The sequence below is a fragment of the Lygodium microphyllum genome, chromosome 12 (assembly GCF_053477565.2).
Source record: "Lygodium microphyllum isolate KBCC chromosome 12, Lygodium_microphyllum_v1.1.10, whole genome shotgun sequence".
NCBI classification, from domain to species: Eukaryota; Viridiplantae; Streptophyta; class Polypodiopsida; order Schizaeales; family Lygodiaceae; genus Lygodium; species Lygodium microphyllum.
Window position 1 is genome coordinate 66,381,823 of NC_141146.1, and position 27,201 is coordinate 66,409,023.

Consider the following 27,201-nt stretch of genomic DNA (forward strand, 5'->3'; position numbering starts at 1 on the left):
GATTGGATATATGTGCTAGCTAGAATTGATATGCCTTTCTCAAATAATGAGAAATACAAGCAAGCTACTAAGGCAATCTTAGAGACATGCCCTCAGTACCAGTGTGCATAATGACTAGAAGCTTGCATGGGCGACCAACCTATGTCACATTCCACGTCCCGAACAACGAGACCTAAACGAGATCTTAGAGCACCTGATGGATTGGCTAGCTGGTAACCCCAGCCGCAAATCTTAATCCACTCAAGGATCTCTTGGATGAACCCAAGTGGCGATGGACCAAGGTGCATGATCTAAACATGATGTACAGTTGGGCTTAGTCACCAATGACAAAAAGAAATGCAATATCAAGACCTAAGAGATGACAAGCAATCAGATGAGGATAGTTTAGAGGATGAGTATGAAGACTATTGTTCCTCCAATGAGATGAGAGCAAAGAAGAGATTGACACGATAGAGTATGACATTGAGGGGCATGTGATTGAACAAATACAAGCATACTCCAAACCGTAGAAGAAAAGCATCTTCAGAATCAAGAAAGGAGTCATGCAAATGGATTGTGATCACACCTGGTTGGAGCACCAGTACTCAGAACAGAATTACCATGTGGTTGCACCAATACTCAGAATGGAATCACCATCAGAGCTATGACCTCCAGGAGAGACTCCCTCTTCTAGCAAAGACAGAGAGTTTGATTCCTAGTTGAAAAGAAGCTCAGACAGTGATCCTGAGATACCCTGACCACTAAGACCAAACACACCAAAGGAGACCTACCAGTCCACCTAAGGCGTTGAAGGTTAATGAAGGAAAGAAGGAAACAACCTAGGGATCCACAAGCTGAGGAGTAGAGAAAGCCGCAATACCTACCAAAACAATTCACGAGATTTAAGAAAGGTGATAAGGTAGTGATCTTGCTAGGAGCCAAAAGACAAGGGCAAGTGAGTGAGCCTTTAGAAGGACCTACCAAAGTCAAGGAGGTCAATCTAGCTAAGGAAGGGGAGATGCCGCGGCGTGCTTTCATGGCCGATGACTTGATCTAGGAAGAGGATGAAACTCTTATTGCTCTCTTGTGAGAGTACATAGACATATTTGCTTGTTCCCTCGATGAGTTGAAAGGGATAGATTCGAGTGTAGTGACTCATAACATCCTAATGACACCCGATGCAACGCCGGTCAACAAGCAACGACCATATTCAATGAATCCCAAAAATGTCCATGCTATCAAAGAGGAAATCGATAAGATGTTAAGAGTAGGATTCATTCATCAAATTGAGCACATGGACTGGGTCTCGCCTGTAGGGATTGTAATGAAGAAGAATGGAAAGATTAGTGTGCGTTAATTACAAGAAAGTTAGTGCTCCTACGAAGAGAGATGATTATCCATTGCTGTACACTAACCATATGCTCGAGAGGGCATCTGGTAAAGAGGCCATCAATTTCATGGGATGGCTTCTTTGAATGCAATCAGGTGCAAGTGCATCTTGATGATAGGCACAAGACTGCATTTGCTACCAAGTGGGGCATCTTTGCCTACATAGTCATGCGCTTTGGGTTGACAAATGTACCAGTCACATTTAATAGCCTCATGTGTGCCATTTTTGAAGACATGCTTAGGCAAGAGTTTGAAGTATTTTTTGATGATTTTTTTGTTCACTCCAATTGGAAGGAACACCTAGACAAGCTCCAAGCAGTCTTTGAAAGATATAGACTATATCATCTCTCATTGAACCCCTTGAAGTGTCAGTTCTAGATAAAGCATGGATGCATCCTAGGGCACGTGGTTTCAAAGCATAGCATTGCCACCAACTTCTTGAAAGTTAGGGTTATCACTCATCGATCTTCCACCACCAACAATTGATTACAAGGGAGTTTAGTGTTTCCTAGGCCATAGAGGGTACTATCGATGATTTGTGTTGAACTATGCATTAATTGCTAGACCTCTATACAAATTGCTGATAATATTTGGCTAGATCGAGGAATGCCAACGTGCATACAAAGAGTTACCATAGCACCAATCATAAGAGTCTCAGACTGGACCATAACCTTCCACATTCACTTTGACGCCTCGAAGTTTGCCATGGGAGCTGTGTTGTGCCAACCTAGTGAACACAATTTAGGATATTTAGTGAGCTTTGCTAGCAGACAACTCATAGATACTGAAATGAACTACTCCACAACTACAGAGAGAGAAAGTTTAGTCATGGTGTTTGCTGTAAGGAAATTTTGGCATTACCTTTTGGCTACACCTTTTGTCTTCTTTGTCAACCATCAAGCCTTGCTTTATCTTGTTCACAAACCGTGTGCTATGGGACACATTGCTCAATGGTTACTTCTACTTCTAGAGTTTGACTTCTCTGTGGTTGTACGCAAAGGGAAGCAGCACTACATGGCCAACCATATATCTCGCATACCCATAGGAGAAGCTGTTATGGATAGGGCATCACAAATGACTTGTTTAACGTGCATCTATTCAACCTGTCTAGCTGGCAAAAGGGACTTGTTTAGAGCTAACTTGATGCCATATTGGGTAGAAAAAATAGTCCAAATACTTGAACATGGACTACTTGAAAGGCCCCACTTAGGTAAATCATCCTTAAAACACAACCATATCACTTGATTAGTAAGAAATATCTATATGTTAGGGCAAGATAGCTTGCTACATAGATGTGTGTGTGAACACGAGATGCATGACATGCTTGTAGAAGCACATGATGGAATTGTAGGAGGGCCCTTTAGCGAAGACACAACAGCCTGCAGGGTGATGCAATCTCAACTGTGGTGGCCTACTCTTTTTCAAGATGTAGCAAAATTTGTAAAGCAATGTGACAAGTGCCAATGGACCAAGGTACCCGTTCGCAAAAGGATAAAATGGAGCTAAGTCCAATCATTGCAAGACAACCATTCAAGAAATTGGGAATTGACTTCATTGGGCCAATTACCCTACGGCATAGTGTTCACCAACCAAGTACATCATCGTTGCTACATACTATCTCACAAAGTGAATAGAAGCACAAGCCTTGAGGAAAAACGATGCTATAACCACTATTAACTTCCTTTGGGAGCACGCGATCTCACAATTTAGATGCCCCATTAAACTATTTAGATGCACATCATTAATGAAGTGATCGCTCACCTCCTGTCACCCTTTCTGATCATCCATCCAAAATCCTCACCCTACTACTCTCACAATAATGGCCAAGATAAGTCTACTAAAAAATAAAATCTTAGTGAATGTCCTAACCAAAGTAATCTCTGCCTCGCAAAACGATTGGGACAACAAACTGATGGAAACCTTATGGGCCTATCAAATAGCCTATAAAATAGTGATAAGACAAACTCCCTTCAAGTTAACCTATGAAATTAAAGCCATTCTACTTGTAGAGTTCTTTGTCTCGAGCTTGAGAGTAGCCATCCAAGAGAGATGGGACAGAAAATGCTTATCAAAGACTCAACTTCTAACCACCCATACACTGATTTGCGAAAAGGCATGCCACAAGAGTTGGTTTGACAAGCACGTTAAGTGGCAAGAATTCAAGTAGGGTGACTTAGTGTTGTTGTACTCAATAAAAGGCCATAAAAAAATATGAAGTTTAGGGGATTAAGGCCTTTTTAAGTTCACACTATTAGTCAAACTGGCAATGTAGAGCTCAAGACCCTAGATGGAGAGGGCATAGGCTTCTTCAGTAGTAGCCACATAAAGAAGTACTACCCTCCCACACATCCACTTCACAAACCTCCCATGCTAGAGCCCCATGTGAATAACAGAGTTTCCACTTTAACAAAAATTGATGAGGAGGAGGAAGAGGCACTAGCACTTGCTAACTTGTGCATAATGGTCACTACCCAATAAACACATACCTTCTATGCATTGATCCATGAGGGAGCTAATTTTGATTTGTTAACTCATGATCATTGGACTCAAATTGGCCGCCCACAACTATAACCTACAAGCACCAAACTTAGCCCATTTGGGGGCCGATCATATGTCCTTTCAAGAAAGTGCAAAGTCATAATCTCTATGAGGAAAAAAGTATGCCCATACTTTTTTATGTGTTGCCAAATACCAAAGATGCTGGTAAGAAATCGCTGTTAGGACACTCATTTAAAAAGCAAGCACATTGTAATGTCGATTAGAGTCTCAGTGTATTTGCCTTGCTATTGGAAATGTATAAATATTCAAGGCTTTCAATAAGGGCAGCATGCCTCCATCAAATCCCAAGAGGCCACCCATAGGCAAAACCCACCACCAAGCCTAAGGAGGGGGGTCGAGACTTGTCAGAACCCGCCAAGCCACACTGCCAGGGAACTGCTGAGATCAGAGCTAAGACCCCTAAACCACTCCTAGATTTCATTTTGACATAGGAGGTGTTACACATTGCCAATAGAATAGACTTTGGTGATTTCCTAATGGATGTCCTTACCTACATCACTCATGTAAGCATTCAACCTATCAACGTGGGAGCCACTATGCTAACATGGAGTACAACCCAAACTTCTACGCTTGGCTCTTGTGAAAGTGAAACACAGTAAGCATGTGCTAAATGGCCTTAACCCTTCAACTTCTAATCCTAGGAAGGACTTTTCTCATTTCCAAAGGGGGAGGGAGGTGGAAAAACATACTTTATGAAAATTCTCATGGACCTTCATTGGATTGTGCGAATTGTAAAGAAAATTTCCCTTTTTGTACTTAATCTTTTCATTTTTCTATAAGCTCACAATCACTCTCTACTATTATCTTAATAAAACTAATGGTTAGCTATGGTGTTATGACAAGGACCCATTAAAAAGACACGAGATCTAGAGCATGGTAGTGGCTATGGTACAAGGCTACATGAGGAGTTTACAAGCTTATGACAGGAGCATTTTGGGCTAGGCAATACAATGCTAAAAAATTTAGTAAAATTTTGGGTCAAGGATCGTGAGGTCCTTGCAGTTTTCAGCTTTTCTTTTTACATAGATCTTCAATTCATTGCAGGTCTTCTTGTTGATGTAGTCTAGCTTGCTCTTTTTGATCTTGTACTTGCTCTTCACTTTTCTTGCAACTTTAGTCTTCATATCCATATCCCCCTCAAGAAAAAACATCTCATTATTTGGCATGTTGAGTACAGTGTTGTCAGGAGCATCTTCAAGGTCTTCAGATAAGATCATTGATTGCTCTTTGGTGTAGGCAGCTCCAACATTACCTGGAAGTGATGCAAACAACACTTCTATGTATTATAGATAAGCAACACAAGTCATGTTACTCTTCATGAAGTGTATCCACATAGAGATATTCTTTTTTGTCATTGACATCAGCATCAAGGAAGTGAGATCGGACCAGTAATGAGTTGATCTTTGAATATGCTAAAGAGCATAAGTGCCAAGAAGCACTATCTTAGTATCAAGAGATACTATCTTGATGAGCCTGGTGTGTTGATGTTGATTCCTTCAATTTGAGTCTCCTCCTTGCTGATGTGATGGACAAATCTTGCTAGTAAATCAATTGAATATTTGTTGGATACTCAGTTCAAAGAGAGAGAGAGAGGCAAAATCTCCAATGGAGTGGAAGGATTGGGAAGAGTGAGATTGATGATGCTTGAGGTCTTCAAATCCACTAAGGTCTCCATGAATTTCCCCTCCTTGATGACTTGATGGGCAAGTGTTTGCTTAGATCAAAGTGGCAGAAGCTTTGTTTGAGTGCTAGGAGAGAGAAAATGAAGAAAATTTAAGCTTTTGAGAAGTTGTCTATGGAGAAAATTTAACCATTTTGCACAAGACTTGATGGGAAAGAAGCTTGGGTAATGAGCTTTGGTTGCCTTATGGACACAGACTAGATCATAGCATGCAGAGACATCGCAACCTGTATGACCAAAATATGGCACAAAACATGCAATGGCCGCAAATTTCAACAATGTCGGGCGCACCAATGTTGGGGTCTATGGTAATAGACACAAGTGCACTGGGTTAGGGAAGATTTTTGTAGAAGAAAGCATGAGGAAATATAGCCTGTAGAGGGAGATCAAGAAGCTCCAAGATAGGTGGGTGTAGGTGGCTATGGTTGCCAGGTAGAGAGAGTGTGATTCAAGTGAGGAGATGAAGTTAGATACTCAACCTGAGCTTGGATTGAGCTGGAGAGGGACTAAGAGAGAAAAGAAGAGCTAATCCAATCTGTGCCATGCCCAACTAGGCTCTGATACCATGTTAAAAAGATTCGGGATCTAGAGCATGGCAATGTCTATGGTGGATTGAAGAGGAAGATTAAGCTCATGATGACATAGACACGACTTGACATGTTACGCAAATGAATTAGGGTCCAATATTGAGACTTGGACTCATAAACACAATCTTGTGTATAAGACTAACAATGACCAATACACACTGAGCTGGGAAAGCATCATGATATTGCATTCATCATATATCAAAAAGTGGTAGTCAAGTACAATGCTTTATAGTTGTTGGATGGGTAGTAGTTTCCCTTTCTGTGCATATGGGATTCAATCTGCCTACATGTCCTAAGCCCAGAACTGCCTCATACAAAGAGGCCATAGTAGGTGTGATTGCAAATATCTCAACAGGACCCACAATGCACATTAGGAGAAGAGTAGCAAACTTCTGTTCTCGAAAGAGGAACAAGCTAAATATGGCCTCTCAGTGGAGACGAGGGCCTTCAGCCAGTTTAGGTTCATGCATGTCCTGAACTTGGAGGATGTGGCCATGGAAGAACAGGTTGTAAAATAGATTGTGAAGCAATGCAATCTGCAAAAGTACCTGGAGAAAGTTGCGCAAGTCGTGGACTATGAGAAGTGCAGGGAATTCCTCTGAATGTTCAATAGGAACCATGGCACCATAACGGTGCATCAAGAAAAGGAAACCCACCAGGTGGAGATCGAGCTAAGACCTGAGTTGGTGCAAAGAGCATTGGGCCTTCCCAACAAGGTCGAGAGATGGCCCAAAAGAGATGTATATGATATGCTAGGAATGGACAAGATCCTAGTCCACACCAATGATGGCATCAAACCCACCGACATCCTGGATCAAGAAGTCTAGCTACAAGAAAAGATGGTTCATGCCTTGTTCTCCAGTCATAGGTACAATGCACGGATGAGCCAGATCAACATACCTATGTTGGAAAGCATTGCAACCAAATCCCTAGACGAAGTAAACTTGAATGGCTTTGTGTGAAAGATAATAGAAACTTCAGCAAAAGCACTGGCCACAAGTGGAAGATCAGCAGAGCGGGAGGTGAATCTCCAACCTCCAAGGGCAAGGAAGAAGTTGTCATTGAATGAAGGCCTCAAGCATTGGGTTTGGAGGGGTGTTGACGGCCATCATCAAAGAGGTAGTGGGGGAAGCACAAGAAGACAAGGGAGTTGGCAGAACACCAAATAGGTCCCCTCCCCACCAAGAGCAAGAACAATCTAGTGATAGGACAGAGAGTGGCGAACAAAAGAGCGGGAAGAAAGAGAGAGCAGACATGCAAAGAGCCCAAAGAGAGTCCAAAAATGTCGAAGACAAAAGGAAGAGAAAAGAGAAGGAGGAGGCAAAAATGATAAAAGAGAAATCCAAGAGGGCTGAAGAGGAAAGAAGGAGGAAAGAAGAGAAAGAAGCCAAGGAGCTAAGGAGGAGGGAAGAAGAAGACATAGCCCTGGCCATCCTCCTATGAGTGGAGCTGCTCTTGATGGAAGAAGAGTTGGCTGCCATGAGCTCACCCAGATACGAAGGCCCAAGTTCTACCACCCAAGTGCTAGAAGTTGCAGCACCGTCAGTTACAAACTGCAAGGGTAAAGGTCTGTTGCACCCACTTCCAACCAGCCTAGTGTTGACCACCCCAATAACCACAACCACCCAAGGGTAAAGGTCTATTGCAATCACTTCCAACTAGCCTAGTGTTGCCCACCCCAACAACCACAACCACCCAAGGCTCTACACCTAAAATTGATGCAAGCAAAATCATGGCATGGGTGCAGTTTTTGGTCAACAAAGAAATGGACCAAGAGGGAGATGAAGGAGTTCCAATGACAAGGATGAAGAGACCGACAGCAACATTAGATGTAGAGTTGAGGTAGGATCCTAAAAGACAGAGAATTGAAACATCCACAACTACTACCCCCACCGCACTACCATCATCCACGACTATGATGACTATGTTAAGGTTTTTGTCATAGCTTGAGAGAGAAAAATAAGAAAAGAAAATAGTTGTTGCTGAGTTAGAGGCTGAAAAGGAGACTATGGCAGCCTCTCAACTAGAAAAAAACCACTAAGTGGCCATGTGTCAAAGAGAAATAAATGAGCTAAAGGAGGAGCTCAAGGCCAAGGAAGGAGGAGAAGAAAGGTGGCAAGCAAAGCTTGCTGAAGAAACATAGACTCTCATGAGCATGCAATGACTAAATGGAGAGCTAGTGGTTCTATACGAAGAGCTACAAGGGGAGATGAAAAACATCTAGGACGCCATGGAGTTTTTAGAAGCAAAAAGAGAAGAAGGGCCCAAAGGTATCAAGAATACATAGAAAATTTGAAGAAGAAGGTCACCTTAAAGCTAGAAGAGCAAAAGAGATTATAAAGGGAAATTGAGGTACAAGAGCAAAGTCTGATGATCCTAGCTCAAAGGCGTGGTGAAAGCTTTGAAGAAATGAAAAAGAAGGCACAAGAATGGACAACCAGAAGGCTGATGATCCTAGCTCAAAGGCATGGAGAAAGCTTTGAAGAAATGAAAAAGAAGGCACAAGAATGGACAACCAGAAGTGAAAAAGAGTAAAAGACTTGGTGTACCATCTAGCTCGTGCAAAGGGGGACAAGGTGCTCGTAGAGAGCAGGGCGGCAAATGCTGCACAAGTGAGATGAGAGACCCAACAATGCACCTTTCTCTACATATGGACATCACCCAAACAGAAGAAGGGAAGGCCATTGATTCATTGAAAAGAAAGCTAGGGATTGCCCACACAGCCTTGAGACAAGGATTGTATATGCCACCACAAGCAGCAGGAGTCAACCTAAGCCTACAAGATCAGAGGAACTATTTGCTCAGGACATGCTTGACAATGCAATAAGTGGATGCCTTGGGATTCACTAAAGGAGCACCACAAGAACAGAGGGAGGAGGAAGAGGGAGAACACTTTGAAATGAGACAACAAGAGGAGGAGCTAGTCCCACAACCTCCTTCCCCAAGACCTAGCATGCAACAGCAGGTGGACATCCCTACTAACAAGAAAGCCAAGCTCAAAAAGAAGAGAAATTAGATGCTAGAGAAAGCATGAAGAAGAAGGCTAAATAATCAATCCGCACTGGGGCCAACAACGCCCATCCCATCAAGGGAAGACTGCTTCTCAATAAATTATAATGTTTAACTCATATTCTAGGAGCAGAGAGAGAATAATCGTGAACCGTTCAACTTTGATTTCTGATTCCCCACCGCATTGAGCAAGGTATTATCAACCAAGGTGGTGGAAGAGGTGATCAATGTCGAAAGGAGGTTGGGAACCTCTGAGAGAGAGAAGAATCCTACCCAATGGGGAACAGAGGCTCCAGACTATTGGGAGAATAAAGTCTATGAAGTGCCCAAAATAGTGAAGGGCTATGAGTGCCAGCCCAAGTGGAGGAGGCGCATCTAGGAAGGCAACATTGATGCCTGGATGTCATTTTGTAATAGCCTACTCTTTAAAAAAATAACCCTACTTTCATGCCATATTTAAGAACAGTAGAAGTGAATTACAATCCAAACATCCATGGAAAAAATATGGCTTCCCAAGAATATACAATGTCAATGCCACCAAGCCCGAGGAAGCCTGCACTTTCACACTACAAGACCTATACAACTCAAGAGCTCACTTCCTTAATGAATTCACTTCATCCCTAGACCTAGCCTTCCTAACTACATGTATTTATCTTAGATTACTTAGAGTACTATTAAACCAAGAGTCTACATCGCAAGAGTACCACCTACTACCACTCTTTTTTTATCCAAATGGCATAGACATCTATGCTATGACTAGGTTAATGATGCAAGCTAAACTCCTTCCCTCTTTTTTCTTAAATCTCTTAGAATATATGAATGATAGCCACTTCACTTGCTATAATCATCCATTTCTTTCCACTACGCCTCTCCAATGAATAAACCTCAAAGGATACATGCAAAGCAGGAAATTCCTTAACAAATCTCTTAAGTCCCCCAACTCCTCCCTCTCATGACTCTGATGACAAAGATTAGATTTTTGTCTATTCAAAAAAAAAAAACCAAGAGGAAAAAGAGAAATAAATTTAAAAAAGAAAGAAAAGAATAAGAGATCATGAGAGGAAAATCATAGGAGAAAGCAAACAAATCATCTCACTAATGTAGGCCATAATCACTACACCTAGGGGTCCTCAAGTTAGGTGTATCCGGTGGCTTTGATTGGTTGGATTCCCCTAGCCCATTTTGATTCCCCACATCACGCTTAGGGCACATCAAGGGGGGCAAGACATACCTAGGGAGGTCACCCTCACCTATGGTTAGACCTATCTCCCTAAGCCACACTCACCACGCCACCCTAAGGCAAGAACTGGGTCCTCAAGTGTGAGACAATGCTAGGCTTGCTTGTGATTCAACCCAACTCCTAGTTCCACTAGCACAAGCACAATGCACCACACAGTAAGGTAGACACACCCCCCAGGTAGTGCAGCTTCTCTTTTTTATATGTAAATACGAATGTTGCAAACCACCAACTTCGAAGGCCTCGTCATCCACTCTTAGCCTCCACCACCTTAATCATGTGATCAACTTCTTCCGAAGACCAATCTCCACAAGGTCCCATCATCATTGGCTCACATGACCACCCTTCAAAAAATCATGAAACCCTCATCAGCATAAATCTGCAAGCACCATGGGACTAGCACTCGTCTAGGAGAGGGGGTAATGTTAACCTCGATGCAAGGTGAGAAAAATAAAATTTAAAAATAATAAATAATGTGGAGAAAGGTAGCCAAGCAAAGGAATAAGAGACGAAATGCCAAAAGCGCAAGGGTAACCTCAAAGTCCAAGTTGAAGACAGAGGCGCATCTTAAAATACAAGGGTGCCACTAAAATTTTGTAAAAGAGCACTAAGCTCCTCCTATGCAAATTGTAAAGTCTGAATGGGCATAGGTGAAGGGATCAAGGGCACTTGATGCCTCTAATGAACACATAATACCAACTAATGCTTCTAAGTCTCAGACTTTAAAACAACCCCTCTCTTTAATTGATCAAGCTAGACATGATTTTGTTAAACAATATGAAGACTATTTTAGTGATTCACTCCCCCAAGAGAGTTACCTCCTAAGTGCCTAAAAGATCACACAATTGATCTTATCCCAAGCAGTTCACCACCTAACCAACCGCCTTACCGAGTAAGTGCAAGTCAACAAGAGGAGATCCTAAAACAAGTAAACAAACTATTGGAAAAAGGGTTAGTTCAACCTAGCTCTTCTCCATACTGTTCTCCATTCTTACTTAATCAAAAGAAAGATTGTTCTTTCAGTATATGCATAGACTACAAATCTTTGAACAAAATCACAATTAAGAATTGTTTTCCTATCCCAAGGATAGATTATATCTTGGATAAGTTGCAAGGGGCTAGTATCTTCAATCACATTAATCTCAAGAGCGGCTATCACCAGATACGGATAGCACCTGAAGATGTTCATAAGACAGCTTTTTGTACAACTTTTGGACTATACGAGTTTTTAGTCATGCCATTTGGTTTGACTAATGCACTCGCCACATTCAATCGAATGATGGAGAGAATTTTTAGACCTCACTCAAAGTTCACATGTGTCTTCTTTGATGACATTCTAATATTTTCATGGTATGAAGAAGAGCATAGAAAACATATATCTTTTGTTCTTCAAGAGCTTTGCAAGCAAAAACTAAAGGTCAATGCTAAGAAGCATGAAATTTTCCTTTTAGAAATTCATTACTTGTGCCATATTGTTACTCACAATTTGGTGAGAATGGATCTTGAGAAGATTTGAGCCATTGTTGAATGTCCTACACCTACTTTTGTACATGAAGTTAGAAGTTTCTTGGGCCTATGTTCATACTACAGGAGGTTCATACGAGGTTTTGTGTATGTTGCATCTACATGACCTTACTAAGAAGCGAGTGCCTTTTCGCTAGGGATTAAGGCAACTACAAGACTTTGAAAGAATTAAGTTTCTTATGACTCAAGAACTAGTTCTCAGAGTTCCGAATCTTGAAAAACCTTTTGAAGTTCACTGCGACGGTTCGAGGGATTGCATTGGAGCTGTGCTTAACCAAGAGCATCATGCAGTAGCATTTGACAGCTGACACCTCAAGGACCATGAGCTACATGCTCCAGTATATGAGAAAGAGCTTATGGCGGTGGTACATGCTCTTCAAGTATGGAAACACTATTTACTTGGTGTAGATTTTGTTATTAAAACAGATCACCAAAGTCTAAGATACTTCCTCACTCAAAAGAAGCTCTCAGAGAAACAGATGTGCTGGGAAAATTTCTTATATATGTTTCATTTTCAAATCCTTCACACATCTGGAACTAAGAATGTGGTAGCAGATGCTCTATCACGGTGACCTCGAGTGAATGCAATCACAACTGTTTACCATAACGAGTTCATGGATTTACCCAAAATATGTACAACTGATCCTGACTTCTCAATCATATGGGATTAGCTTAACTCAGGTTAGTCAATTACACCTTACTCGATTCGAGATGTTTATTTATATCATCATCAAGCAATTTGTATAGCATTACCATTACGACACAAGGTAATGGATGAAGCACATGCATCTCCATATGCTGGATATAGGGGTATTCTACCCACTACTCAAGCATTGGAAAGATATTTCTTTTGGCCCACTCTTAGAGCTGACATTGAAAGATATGTCCGCCAGTGCAAATATGCCAAAAAGTAAAGTATGATAGGCATAAACCACCTGGCCTACTGAAGCCATTACCTATTCCCAATGAGCCTTGGGAAAGTATAGCCATGGACTTTATCATGGAGTGTCCTCACACACAAGCAAGCAACAATGCAATCTAGACTACATTGATAGATTCAATAAGAAAGCTCACTTTATACCTATGCAAAAGACAATCAAAGCCAATCATATGGCTAAAATATTCATTGCTCATGTTTTCAAGCATCATGGCATGCCTAAGTCCATTATAAGTGATCGAGATCCTTGTATGACCAGCCTCTTTTGGCAGACTCTCTTCTTTGAGAACCTTGGGACTCGGTTAAAGTTTTCATCCTCTTATCATCCTCAAACAGATGGCTAGAGTGAAAGTGCTAATTCTATTGTTCTGGACCTTTTGAAATCCTATATATCTGATAATCAAAGAGAATGGAAAAAGTATTTGCCTTTAGTAGAGTTTGCATACAATAACACAGTGCATTCTAGTACTAGTAAGGCACCCTTTGACATCATCTATGGCAAGCCTCATTTACCACCCATTCTTCTTACGAAGGATAAGATCTTTGCAGCAGATGAGTTTGTTAGAGTCATTGATACAGCTTTCACTCAAGTAAAAGCTACTATCCAAAGGACACAAGAGAAGCATAAACACGAAGCTGATAAGAATCGTTGTAAGTTAGATCTCAAGTTGGGACAGTATGTTCTTCTTGAGTTTGAGAAGGCTCGCTTGAAGAAGTAGAAAGGTCAAAAGGGTTAATTGGTTAAGCTTTCTAATCACTATTATGGCCCTTTCAAGATCACAGATAAGATAAACAATCTGACTTTTTGTTTGGATCTACCAAGTCATTTGAACATTCATAATGCTTTCCATATAAGTTTGCTACATCCCTATATTGGAGAACCTCCAATGGTACCAATCAAGGAAGATTTACCTGGCATAGAAGAAACAGAAGAGTTCCTTGTGCCTGAAAGAATTTTACACCATCAAGACAATACTCTAAGGTCAAGTAAGGTATTACAAAAGTATCTACTTAAGTTTAAGAATTATCCCCTATTGGATGCTCAGTTTATCACTAAGAGAGAACTACAAGACTTTCCAGATCTTCTTAAGGAATATGTATCCCCTCTACAGTTGAGGTCAATTGTTTAGAAGCCAAAGGGATGTCACTAAATTGATTGGTTATTACGCATTCTCTATTTAATAAATTTATGTATGTAAATTAATGAATTGCTTTTCTTTAAGTGTTGATGATGATCTAGCATGGCCATGAGACCATTTAGAGACTAGTATTCCTAATGCATCACTTAATGGGGGTGATCAGAGCACTGTGACGTGTTGAGATATTTGCAATCACACCTACTTTAGTCCCTTTGTATAGGACAACTAGGCTAGGAAGATGCAGTCCATTCTAGGAAGAGAGACAAAATCCCATATGCACAGTGGATGTTAAGTGCTACCAAAGAACTCTCTATAATGATGTACTTGAACTATCACTTTCATATGATGGTAATGCAATAGTACTTGTCTCTTTCTGTCAAGTGTCTGTGTCATTGTTATCCATACACAAGATTGTGTTTATGAGTTCAAGTCTCAATCTTGAAACCCAATTCACTTGTGTAACAGTTGTCTACATTGTCATGTCAACATGAGTTGTGTCTTTATCTTCCATCCTCCATAGCTTCCGCCTTTGCCATGCTCTAGATCTCACATCTTTTACATGGTATCAGAGCCCAATCGGGCATGGCACTGCTCCTCCAGCTCCATTGTACTCTCATCTAGCTCAACTTGAGCTAATTCTAGCAAAGTTAAGTCTAGAAGCTCATCTTCTACTCCTTCTTCTCCATTTGACCTTGTGGCAGCCATAGCCATCATGCACCTATCCTGCTTCAAGCTCTTAGATCTCTTCAACCAAAAAAGATCTTGACAAGGTTTCTTCTAGAGAACTGTAGCCCTACTCCTAGAGCACTTCTCTATCACCTTAGAGCTCAACATTAGGCCATTTCAAGCTCAACATTGTGAGTCTACACAGTTGCTGCCCTGTGTGTCTACCATTGCTAGATAGACCCTACCAACTTTGAGGCATTGGATCTTGCAATAGAGGGCATAACTCTCCACGTTGTATTCTACAAAGTTGGTTCCCAAGTTGAGATGAATCATCGTGGCACAACACAGCTCGACATTGACCACTATATGCATCGGCATTGATGAAATTGCAAAAACCTGTCTGGATTGCGCCTGCTAACGTTCGAGCTGCTTGCTGCCATCGCTACGGGCTGCGATCTGGACGAGATAGGGCTTTGATAGGCCTTGAAAAGAGCTACATTTCCATTAAAAAAGTTTTGAAAATGATCAACCATAGCTCCTGCAAATTAGCAAAAAACCATGCTCTTGTCATGAAACCCTAAAATCCACCATAGCCAATTTTTCACTCAAGCTCAAAAATCTCATTATTTTCTCTCTCCTGCCACCTGGAGCAACACACTGCCACTCTGATCTATTGTACCAGCATCAAATCAAGGAGGGGAAGGACTTGAAAATATTGAAGAAGGATCGATGACCCCGAACAAAGAAGATTCAAGCTCAACATCAACACAGACATAGTCTCCGCATAGTGTGTTTTCACACTGTCATTACTTGTGTCTCTTGACACATTGTAATCTACTCTTCCACTGATAGATCTCAAAATTCTGAAGTTGATTTGCTACTGTTCCCGTAAGTCTAGCATGGGAAAAGACTCTCCAACTGCTCGATTCAAAGGAGTGGGGTTTCACACCTGGCAGACCCGCATCAAACTCATCCTAATGAAGAAGGGCCTCTGGGTCATTACCACTAGAAAAGAAAAGAAGCCTCATGATGTGGATCTTGCTATAACTTGGAAAAAGAACAATGATAAGGCCCAAGCCATTATCAAACTGGAGCTAGACGATAGTTATATCCACCATGTGGATAACTGTGAGACCTCACAAGATACATGGAAGAGACTTGACACCTTGTTCAGTGCACAATCTAAATCATCAAAGTATGGTCTCCTGATTGAGTTTTTCAGGCTTGAAATGAAGTCCAGCACATCACTTGCCACACATCTAAATTACATTGAAGGACTTCTAACCCAACTTGTAGGAATCAACATTAAAATGGAAGAAGATGTTTGCATCGATGTTCTACTTAAGAGTTTGCCTCCTGAATATAATAATGTATCAACAACTTTAATCAACATGCCAAATCCTGAACTTGTTGATATCCAGGCATCACTGTTAGAAGAGGAAAAGAAGTTAGAAACTAAGGAAGAACCAAGTACCTCTAGAGATGAGCATGCATTATATGTTGGCAACAAGTACAAAGGCAAGAAGGATCAACTCTTCTGTGACTTCTGCAAAAGGATCGGACACATCGAGAAGTTCTGCCACGCAAGGAAGAGGTTCCAAAAGGCCTATCTAGTTGTAGTCAAAGAAGAAGAAGAAGACCACCAAGAGAAGGAAAAACCTCATCAGTCCTTCTATTCAGATAGACTTTTTTAGTTTTTTATTTCCTAGCCCTAATGTCTCAAACATAAACTTGTAAAACTCCTCAGTTATCCTTGTACTACAGCCTCTATACACTTTGTGAGGCCCCTGCTACAGCATCTGGATGTCCATCATGTTTGTGGTACCCACACTTAGCCTTTTCTGTGATAGCCTCTGGTGTTTTGCCATGTTTATGGTGTGCCCACACTTTGCAGGTGTTGCTTTCACTAAAGCCTCTACACACTTTGTACTTTTGGTTGTGATTGAGGAGGGGTGTAGAGATATTTGCAATCACACCTACTTTAGTCCCTTTGTATAGGACAACTAGGCTAGGAAGATGCAGTCCATTCTAGGAAGAGAGACATCCCATATGCATAGTGGATGTTAAGTGCTACCAAAGAACTCTATATAATGATGTACTTGAACTGTCACTTTCATATGATGGTAATGCAATAGTACTTGTCTCTTTCTGTCAAGTGTCTGTGTCATTGTTGTCCATACACAAGATTGTGTTTATGATTTCAAGTCTCAATCTTGAAACCTAATTCACTTGTGTAACAGTTGTCTACATTGTCATGTCAACATGAGTTGTGTCTTTATCTTCCATCTTCCATAGCTTCTGCCTTTGTCATTCTCTAGATACCGCATCTTTTACATGACGGGGATATCTGGTACATACAATACAAGTTATGAAGGGCGAAAGAAGTGTCTATCAAGTGTAAGAGTGTACATAAGAACCAAGGAGTTACACATAAATGAAGATGGATTGAGTTCTAAGAAGAGGAAGTACATTAGCATTATGTATATGTATTTATGTGTGCATCCGGGGACGCCTGGGAACGTTTACTTGTGTGTAATGAGCATTGCATTCATTTGGGGTCATCCTCTCCCTTACAAGTCAAGGTTTAAGGTCTTTTCTTTCATTAAGAAAGACGAGAGAGGTAATTCTCTCACTAAGAAAGACAAGAGACGTGATCCTCTGGAAGTGAGGAGAGAAGTGATTTTCTCTTTCTAAGGTCTAAAATAACACAAGCTTTTGTGTGGAATTCAATCTTAAGATTGAGGCCCAAGGCAATCTAATGAACTCTCCTTATCTATGGCTCAAGGTGGTTGCATGGACCACAAGTTAAGAGTACAATTTAAAAATCTATTTTTTTTTCTAAATAGACATGGTGAATCCATTTTTAAAATATCTCACGATAGAAAGATGATCTCTAAAAACAGCCCTTGAAGGTTATCAAAAACAAGGAGATCTAAAACTTTTGTGTTGGACGTTTTTTCATCCGAGAAACACACATAGAGATATCTTGAAATTGATGCTGTAGAGTAGGTCTTGGAATAGCCACATCTTGCATGAAGATCAACCTTTCTAATCTTGGCACTCAAGTCTCTCTCCAAGAATAGAAACTCTTGAAAGCCTATAAAAGAGGAGACTCTCCTTGGGTGAGGGGGAGGTGAAGGAATCATCACTTTGCATGCATCTAAGAGGAGAAGAGAAGGAGCAAGTGATGTGGAAGCCCTGTTGAAATCAAGTTCCAAGAGGAGGAGAGAAGGTGCAAATGCTACGAAAGCCCTCCTGAAATCAAGTTCCAAGAGGAGGAGAGAAGGTGCAAGTGTTGCGGAAGCTCTACTAAAATCAAGTTTCAAGAGGAGATCCCTACACATATTGTGTAGGAGAGAAGGTGCAAGTGCTACAGAAGCTCTACTGAAATCAAGCTCCAAGAGGAGATCCCTACACATATTGTGTAGGAGAGGAGAGACTCAAGAATGATCAAAAGGTGCTAACGTCCAAGTTATGCAAGTGTTAGCCGGTTGTATACCATGCAAGGAACTGTGATCTTGTTCCCAAGATCTATAAGTAAAAATTGGTTTATGTGTAATGGAGGAGCTTGCTCCTTGTCAATAATATAACTCCACAAGGGGGGGGATTGGCCCATCTTCCAGTCCCTAGTGTGTTGTCAATCTCTCTATCTCTCTCTCTCTCTACACCTTTCTTTTCTCTCATATGTTCTCTCTCTGTGCCAACATAATATTTACCATATATCTTTTAAGTATATAAGAAAGTCGAGCATGTAACTCGGATCTTATAACACTTTTAGTCACCATTATCAATGATTTTGTGAGGGAACAAAGCGAGTGATGTTCAAATCAAGAGCTACTTTGTCTCAACAGATTACATGCTGAAGTATACTCTACGTTGACTGTGATCCGCTCTTTCTTCTCTTTATTTGACAAGACTAAATTAATGTTAGTGTTTCTTATGATATTTGAGCCTTCTGGCCCTAAGTATCCTTGGCATCATGGTAGGGCCCTTCAAGCAACTATAGCATGGAAAATCAAAGCTTCCGAGCTACATTACATCAAGACATTTAGTCTTTAATACCTGGAATAAGCATTAGTACTAAAGCTACCATGACTCTCTCCTCTAAGGATTCTTCTCTTCTTATTCTTTGCATCACTGCAGCATAAATTCAGAGTACTTGGTGGCAATTGAACAAATTGGGCAATACACACGGCTTCCGATTGAAGCATTAGGGGAGTTTTGAGATCTTGAAAATGCATTTTAGGAGATAGAAAGAGAGTGCTCTAGACCAATAGGAGCAAAGCCTCCGTAACAGAACTTCTATTTTAAATAACAAAAAAAAAAAAGAAAAAGACACATATATAATAATATTACGAATTTTTATTATCAATATCTATTTTTAGCCTCTTAAATTTGTGATTATGACATTCTTTGTATTAATGATATACAGTCCCGGCCACTTTTTTTAATGATATGTGTGAATTAATGATAATGACAAGTTTACTTTAAATTCAAATTAGTAAAAAGCTTGGCACATATTTTTTTCCCTCCTTTCTTTTGTCTCTCTCATGTTTTTCCCTCCTTTCTGGTAACCTAGTCTTCTCTCTCTCTCTCTCTCTCTCTCTCTCTCTCTCTCTCTTTGTGTGTGTGTGTGTGTGTGTGTTTGTGCTATGGATACCAAAATTCAACCTTCAACAAGGCATCCAAGCTCCCAAATCACATCCATATTAGTGTTTAACTCACTCCAAAATGATGGAAGATGGAATCCTACAATCATTAGCAAAGGCAGTTGGATCACCATGCAACAGGAAAAATGTGGGAAAAGGTGAAGATATGAGAGCTAATTTATCTATGCTTGGAAGGGTAGAATCCAAGATTTCAAGCTTGGAGTAAATAAGAATAGCATAAAAGAGGTTCTGGTGCAACATGTGTTTATGCATAGAGAGCTATATTTGGAACCTGGAAGTTCAAATCTTCCAATGCATAAACCAAATTGTAAGGATTTGATTCTTAAAGTCTTTCTTTTCTTGAACTTTATTTAAGGTTTTCCATTATAACATTTGTTCATTTTTCTTTTGTAGATCTCTATCCCTCTAATCTTGAGGAATGGCAACCGGTCGAGTCTATTGTTGATGTGATTGATGTGATGCATGGCTTGATTGGAGAAGAGATGTACAAAGGTAGAAAGAAGATAGAGCTTGTAGAGAATGGAATATTCTTCTATGACCATTCTTATATTGTCCCCATGTAGCATAGCCAATGGGGATCAATATCCCCCCTTCCTTTGCCAAATGTTTCATGGCCTTTTCCAAGTCCAACTACTAGTGAGGGCTATAGATGTAAAATATTTTCTGAGATACAAAGAGCATTAAAACCTCGTATCTCAAGTAGGCTAAGCAAAGTTACTTTGTTCATACCTATTTATATATTTGTTGACTTCTTTTCTAATGCTGAGATAAGAAAATCAAAGGCTGTGCTTTCAATAAAGAGACTAACATATGATCATGTTATACAATTTGTTGATGAGGGATGGGACACAAGGACAGAAGGAAAATTTATATGTAAGATAGATCAAGACTCTATAGCTTGTAAATATATGATTGCTACTCAAAATTTCATCCTTAGCTTTTATTATAGTAGATGAAATTATGTTGGCAGTAGTCTAGTCGCTTTAGACCAAAATCTTGATAATTTAAGCAAAGATCCTATAGTGAATCTTGATGTTTGGTACAATGACGACATTATTGCAATCCTAAAGGTTAAATAATCATGTATGCTACATCAAGTGAGGATGGATTTACAGACTGAAGATATTGAACTACCATACTCATTTGTGTTCCAACTTAATAACAAACGAGTAAGTTTTTATTTCATATCATATCCACTTAGGTGTATATCTAATTTCACTCCTGATTAATAAACATTTGTAACATATTTTTTTAACAAATATCAACAAGGAGAGAGAAGAATATACAATGCAAGGATACTGAAGAAAAGATCTCTTTACTATCAATATAAAATACATGTAAAAAATTTTGTCAATCATCTCCATGACCTATACACAAGGGCTTACAATCTGAGGCAAAGCTACTTTTTTTGAGAACTTCTCTTAGGAGAAGGGACATCCTTTCTAGGAGTGCTTTTGGTTATCTTTGATGCTTTGGTTGCCTTGGGTGTTCAAGGCATAGCTTCACCTGATGTAGTTATATGCACATTCTCTCCTTCAATGTCCAAGGCCCTACTATTGTCCATTCTTGTCAGCTGTATACAATTGGTCATTATATACTTCATGAGCTTTGCTCTTATATACCAAACGTGCTCACTTGTATAGCAATCCCTTGTAAAATGTCATACATTTGTAAGAAAATAATTTTAAATCATTGTTATTTTTTACAATGGACTATTTTGCAATAAAACTCTATCTTAAAGTTTAGCATATTTCACATTACCTTTATAAGTTTATCATCATTGAGATAAATAAACTGAACCAATCTTTTGGCATTTACAATTACTCTCCAGTCCCACAAGAGTAACTATCATCTTGATGAGGACACTACAATTAACAATATAAAGTAAAACTAAGAAACTTGTTTATGATAATTTTTAGAATAAGTTTTCTTTGTATGTTTCAACCATATTAAGCAAGACCTTACCGCAACTTATCTATATTGCATTGTTGCAAGTAATTCAGAAGGCATGGGAGGCCTTTTCTCTAGCACTTCAATCAATATTTTTACAACTCTGTACCAATAAGGTAATGAAATTTAGAGTTATTACAAAAGAAAGATCATAATATTTAGAGTACCTGCAACAAAAAGATCAAAATATCAAGGAGACCCTAGATTATATAACTTGCAACTTGGCATTTGCATGGCTTTCTTTTATAGAATTGATGAGGAACCATTGCCTCTCCACACAATCTATTCCAATTAGGCTCCAATGAGAATTGAAAACAGAAATATTTCAATAATCTAGCAAAACAAGATCTCATAGAATCTAACAAAATATCAAATTACTTACTTTTCATTGTATGGAATTAGAAAAGATCCAAAGATTCAAAGTCAATTGAATTGAACCAATGATCAAAAGCACTTGCATTGAGCTCACTCCTCATACAGTATGAGATGGATGGATCAAGAACCTCAATCTTTTGTTTTATATATCAAAGGGGAGCTCATGCATTACACAGCTAGCAAAGGTATGGAGATAGTAAGCATCAACATGAAAGTCTATTTTTAGAAAAATATGGTGAGTAAAAACAAATTTTGGTAAACTATACCTCATCCCAGCAAGAAGAATCAATTCATTTACTTCTTTCACTTTATTCTTGAGAATTTGAACACAAATCAGAGTCCAACAATACCATATCAGATATTTTGTTAATATCACCAGGTAAAAAGCAACAAATGTTGAAGCCCTTAGGGTCAGCCCTTTCAAGAAGGGTAGATAACTCCTCTTTAAAATATGGGAGTTGTTATGCTTCCTTTTCTTCTTCCTTATTTCTTTTATACTCCCTCCATTTATCTCCCTACTCCACTGTGTCCTTTTCCTCTTTCTCATGTTGTCTTGTGTCCTTTACATGTGTAACATCTTCAACCTTTAGACCAGGATCATTTTTCTTCTTTCTATATGGAGACACATTTAAAATATTGAAAGCCTTCACATCAGAAAGAGGTACTACCTCAAGGACCTTTGAAAACCTGTATCTCAATCTGCTGAGAATTATCATGTCTTTATCCATAAGCGTAAGCCTATGTGCATGAGCAGCAGAGATATAAGAATCTTGGAAAAACTCAATCAAAAAATCCTGTGTAACCTCTTGAATACAGTTGAGACCTACCCTAGTCCATCTAAAACTATGTAGACTATGCTTGTCACAAATTTCTCTGCAAGCCTCTAAAAAGACAGCTTTAGAATTGCATTATTCAGAGACTTCATTGCACTTCTTCTAATCTCCTTAAGGCACCCCACATGCTGTGAGAACCTTCTTCTTGGCTTTGATTTCCTTGTAAGTTTGGAAGGCTTGGAGGACTAATGGATCTTTGAAGAAAAACATCTAGGATCAACTTTTTGCTTCCTTGCAGTGGCCTTAGTTCTAACCATTTGAAACATCCAAAAAAACAAATAATACAAAAAATTTAGGAAAGATCTCCTAATCTCTCATATCAATTTATCTACAATCACTAAGTAGAAAGCAAACACTAATCACATAGTCTAAATCCAGTTTCAATAAAACAATGCACAAGACATATGAATCGCGAAGAGGCCTTTTAGACCAGGGAACTTAACACTATATCATGTGTCATAAGACACAAGGGAAACAATGCAAGCTCGAGTTGTATGAAACGTGAGGAGGCCTCACTCAAAAAAGTGAGCATAACACCAATCTTGGTTCATACAATCACAACAAAATAATGGCAAGTCTTAGTCATATGAAACGCAAAGAGGCCTCACATGGACAAGAGAAACCTAACACCCATCATGCTTCATACATGCATATTCTTGCTATAACATTCAAAGAACAATATGTGGTATCCAATTACTTAGTACATTTACCTATGTTGAGAAGTAAGCATGTGAACTCTCCTTATACTAGAGAGGATAACGGTAGCTAGGTGAAATGAATTGGAGGACATGGGAGCAAGGGGAAACCCTAACCCTAACTTCTCTAGAGACTATATAAACTGCCTAAAGTACACCCTCACAGTTGAGGAGAGTGTACTAGTTGTACCTTTGAATAACTTACTAAGCAAGATCTTCTTCTTGTACTTGAGCTCTCTCTCTCCCTCTTGTGCACACTCTTGTGCTTCCAACTTTGATTTTCCACAATCTAGTACCTTCTAGCAACATTTTCCATCTCACTATCAGGCAGCAAAATTTATGTTTCAATGAATTTATATTTAAAGTTTTATTGTTCAACTCAGCTTTTAGACTACTTTTTGGGCAACATTATTTACCCTAAACATTTCGACTTTGTAATATATGTTGTTCAAACAAACTTTCTAACGGTGCAGAAAAGTGTCATTTACAGTATCGTAAAACTATCATCAAAAGTGTCATCAATGATGTCATTTTAGTTATCATTAGAAGTGTCATAAGGTTCAGATTTGAAAAGTTATATAGGGTCATAGGAATGGTCACATAAATACTATAAAAGGGGATCAGTTGTATTTGTGTGTGTGTGTGTGTGTGCAATCAAAGTGAAATCAAGAAAGCAGTTACATCTCTCTCTCTCTCTCTCTCTCTCTCTCTCTCTCTCTCTCTCTCTCTCTCTCTCTCTCTCTCTTTGTAATATCTAAGCATGTTTTTTTGAGAGTTGTCTACAATGAATTTCTTGTTGAGGGCATAAGCCCTCCAACATAGACACACATGCATTTGGAAGATTTAAAGAGATTCTTTCACTTCAACTTATTTATTTACTTGAATCTTGAATTTAAAGGTCATAGAGGATATTCAAAGTTCTATAACCTGCATGATGTATGAAATGTGACGATGGCTTAAATGGACAAGAGAAAGCTTACCCCCATGTCACAATAGAAATAGTGCAGGCCTTAGTCATATGAAACACAAGGAGGCCTCACATGGACAAGAGAAACCTAGCACCCATCGCATTTCCTACGTTTGGAATTTTTTGGGATGATTTGGTAGGAATTATCAAGCGATTCAGATCTTACTCATTTTTTAGCAAAAAACTTACATTCTCAAGGGTTCAGTGCGTATGCTGGGTGATGAAGCCTTCTTTAGTAGCTTTGTGCTGAAGAATAATTTTGCACTGCAATCAAATTAACGTTGTGTTGGTCTGGTTGAGCATAGAGAGATCTTTGTCATCGAAAAAACTCTTTTGTGTTTCAGAAATCGGGTTTATAAGGATGTTGGTTTACACATGTGGCTACTGTAATGCATAGTTAATTTCACACGTGCGACTGCAAACCATTTTTGCTTGGGAAGTTGTGCCATGTGTCACTTAATTTTTCTACATGATAGCGCTTTTATGGCTTTGATTTTTAAGTTTTTTTTATTTTCTTTTTCATTTTAAGTGCACCTCCTCCAAATTAGTGCAGCATACCTTTTTTTATCAAATGTGCGATGACCATTGGTATATATATATGAACACTCAGGTTCGAGTTTTGGTTACTATTTCTTTCACGTATCTTGTCTTGTCTTTGACCAACTATTTATCTTGTAAGCATCACAAGCCAAACCAAGCATATTATTACAAGAAACCATTTATTCTCAAGAGCAAGGCTTGCAAATATCAAGTATCACACTTTTCTTAATATTTTTCTCTACAATCTTGAATTTCAAGGCATTGAAGATGTTAGTTGGTTTAAGAGGAGAAAGATACATCAGGGACTTAGAAATTATGTAATGGTTTTACTTTGTTTTCTATCAATATTAGTCTGGTACACATGTTAAACGATGGGGTTTTGATGTTCTTGATAGATTGTTTTGTTCAAATTTTTCGGATGTATAAAACATGAATTCGTCAAGTTTTTTTTATAAGTGACGTGTGAAATGTGATTTTGTGAATTGTGAGATAATCTGAATCATTGTTTTCGCATTTCAAGAGTTGTAAATGTTAAACAAAGTTTGATCGATGAGACTTAGAATTTCATGTTTTCTCTCCTACATAAAGTTTTAATTCATTTCATTCATCTTGTATTTCTTAAATTTTTTTAGCAATCTCTTTAGTCTATTGGATATGAGAAAATGTTGATTTATATTATGCCCCTTATTTTTATTTTTATTTTTTGGTTTTTCTTTTATGAGTAATCAGGATGACTAAAAGGAAGTTATCTTTAGAGGGAATGGAGGAGGAGGATTTTGAGGATACCTATGATGTAGAGGGAATGGAGGAGGAGGATTCGAAGGATACCTGTGATGTAGAGGGAATGGAGGAGGAGGATTTGGAGGATACCTGTGATGAAAACCTATTTGATTTTCTTCATGTAACTGGAAATTAATCTAGCTTTTTTTACATTAGATATATGCTCAATGTTCCCTTTGATTTGCAAGAGCTTTTGAAGGATCTTGAAGATAAACTGAAGGATTTCATGGAGTTTTATGATAGACATGTGGAAGGCCTAGAGATTGAGGGATTTGTCCATTATAGCGATGTAATGGAAGCTTCCAATGCTACTAGAACAACTTTGCAAACAAGGTTTAGCCTTATTGATGAAGAATTCAAGAAGTGGAAAGCAGATTGCCCTTTTCATCAGAATCAGCAACAATGTCTTCTTGTATAGAAGGATGTTGGATTTATTGTATATCTTCAATATATGGATAGTTGTTCTTCAGATATAATACAAGAGAAGAAGATGGAGGATATTTGATGGAAAGACAAAGAAGCGAAAGAGAAGGGTGAAATGTTTCAGGAGGATATTGAGAACCAGTTAGTGCAGGGATTTGATGTTGCTTTGTTTAAAAGTGGAAACATTACAAAAGTGGAAGAAAATGAGATAGAGTTGAGTGCAGAGATTGAAACAAGTCCTCTTGAATGTGTACCAACATTTTCCAGTTATCTCATCAACAAAAAGAGATATGTATTGCTAAATGATATTCAACACCTTTTTTTATCTTAGAGAAGATTATTGCATGGGGTCAAAATGATCAGCTGAATTTTATAGGTTATGAAGAGGAATTGCTAGCAACTCTTGATGTTGAGGGAGAGAATTTTCAAGACAGTTCTGTGCCCTTTCATTCTTGTACTAATCAGATCGTGGAATATGAAAAGAAGGGGATACCTACTAAGGAAGAGTGCTTACAAATTCAACACAGACTTGGTATTGATAACATGGGGTATGAAGAGAAACTGAAGTCTCCATTAGAGGAGAAACCAAAAATTTCAATAAATCTATTTGATAATAGTATTCTTGAAGAAGATGAAAACCCTAAGGTATGAAAGATAATTCTAAGATATCCATTGTGATTTATATTAGAGTATGTTATGCATTATAAACAAATATTTTTGGGTATTTATTTACTGACATATTATAATACTATTGTGGTTTGTTGTGGAGATAGAAATTGAAGATGCAGATAGCTTTCTTGGAAGAGTGAAGGACTCAAGCCAATTGAATCTTTGGCAAAATTCAAGGCCTTGGTCATTATATTGGAAGCTTAAATAATCAAAAAATTGCAATTTATCATAGCAAGTTATCAAGCTCTCCAAGCTTACCAATAATGGCCTTGAAAGCTATCTCTAAGGTGATTGGATCCCAAGCTTTCAATAGAGGTTTAGACAAGATAATTTTGGTGGAGAAGGAAGAAGCTGTAAGAGTTTTTGGCTTCATGCCTGGATACAGTGGATCTAGGGCAGGATACTTTGGAGTTCTTGCCTCTTATTTGCTCCTTCCAGGCTATAGGAAACAAGAGCTCCTAAAATGTAGAGGTCTCATCAAGTGGAATGAAACAAAAGATTCCCTTATAGGATCTAGTGAATTTCCTAAAACTAAAGACTCTTTTGCAACAACAGAGTCAGACTAAAAGATGTTAAGGGTTTCTTGAAACCC